Source organism: Amblyomma maculatum, chromosome 7 (genome assembly GCF_055883805.1).
Source record: "Amblyomma maculatum isolate TAMU_Amacu chromosome 7, ASM5588380v1, whole genome shotgun sequence".
In the NCBI taxonomy this organism is placed as follows: domain Eukaryota; kingdom Metazoa; phylum Arthropoda; class Arachnida; order Ixodida; family Ixodidae; genus Amblyomma; species Amblyomma maculatum.
This window is the reverse complement of record NC_139350.1, coordinates 86,168,978-86,170,712: the sequence shown is the minus strand read 5'-3', so window position 1 is coordinate 86,170,712 and position 1,735 is coordinate 86,168,978.

The window sequence follows — 1,735 nt, the reverse complement described above, 5'->3', positions numbered from 1 at the left end:
CCCCTCCGCTTAAGGCCGGAATACATGGAGCGTTTTTGCCGCGTCAAGCCGGCGTATTACGCCCGACGGCGTGCTCTCGAAGCCCGGCGTTGGAAAAAACGCGCTTATCCGCCGATCCGGCACTGCCAGATATTTGACGCGCGGGCGGCGCGGTGTCCTCTCGAACCGGAAGCTACTGCGGACGCGAGCCAATAGGAGCGCGGAAAGCTGGCATTTCCGATTTGAGCGGCCGCTGTCAACATGGCTGCCATGGCCGACGAGGTGTGCGGCAGTTTGGCCGCAGAAATGTGATTATCGTAAAAATAAACGCTTAATCAAGCACGGAATGTCGCTTTTCTGTGAGTATACGACCTACTCTCGTATCGTAATGTATTTGTTTTCTCCCTGAAGCGAAATTTGTAAAAAAAGAAGAAGCAAAGAAGCGTGCCGCTGGTATCCGCGCGAGCGTTCCGAGATATCTTCGTTCAATTGAGCGAGCCAAATCCTTCTGAGACCTGTGTACGCTTTCTACTTTTAACACAGTTAACACAGTAGCGTTGGAATGAGCCCTTTCGAGATTTTAACACAAGGGACAACGTCGCTTCTCTGACGTACCTCGCTGTGCGTTTATATCTGCTCGTTGGTGCATTTGCTTTCGCATCGAGGGATCCGCGGCAGCGCTCGCGCCGCTTCGTCGTTCCATGTATCTCGAGCTGGGCGTCGCGTCGGCGCGGCGGTTTTCGACGCGCGAAAATCGTGGAGAAAAACGCAGCATGTATTTCGGCTACGCGGTAAAGCTCCGCGAGCGCCTTGAGGCAGCGCAGCGCGCGGCTCGTGAAAACCTCGATGTCGCGCGCATGGAGCAAGCGGATCAGTACAAGAAAGGTCGTCGTCACGTCGTTTTCAACACGGGCGACTTGGTACTGAAAAGAACGCACCCGCTTAGTAACGCAGCGCGTGGTTTCGCCGCGTCGCTAGCGCACAAGTGGGTTGGACCGTTCGAAGTTACGGCACGGACTACGCCACTCACCTACCAGCTGCGGTTGTTGGGGAGCGGTGAATCCGCTGGTCCGGTCCACGTCGCAGACTTGAAAGCTTACCACCTTCGCAAGGACGATAACTGCGAAGCGGGGGAAGCTCAAAGCGATGCAGGTAGCAACCTGGTTCGCAACCGACGTTATAACCTAAGGCCAAGGTAGTGCACTACTTTGTCTAACGTCTTTGCTTCTTTCAGAATGCATTCTGATAAGATTTTGCAGCAGCCAGATGAACCACCGTCGCTGGGGCGGGAAACCGCGCCCAGCGCATGGTTCAAGGAGGGGCCACTTAAACAGGGGGCACCCCCCTAGTTTGTAGTGGTTTGTGGCCCATCATCGTGACCAGCGCGGCCGTGCGGGCCGTCTTCAAAGAGGCTGGCTTTGGAGCCCGCTGCCCAGGCCTGGAGCACGGGCCTCGGGAAGCCAGGTGTGCCCAGGCGGAAACGCCTGATGCAAAGGGGGTCCCAGTGCATCCAACACGGCGCCACGTGGAAAGTAGTCGACAGCGATGTGGAGTAGCAGCTCAGGGCCGCTGCCAGGTGTATCCGCGGCCGTGTGCAGCGGCGCTGTGACCCCGAGGATGTGGCCGCTGCCGGAAAGGGACCAGCCGGAACAGTCCCGCCATGCCTCCTGCTTCTCCCGCCACACGGACCAGCTGAGATGGCATCCCGCCAGAGCCAGACGACGCCTCCATATTGCACGCCGACCCGGGTTCGGAC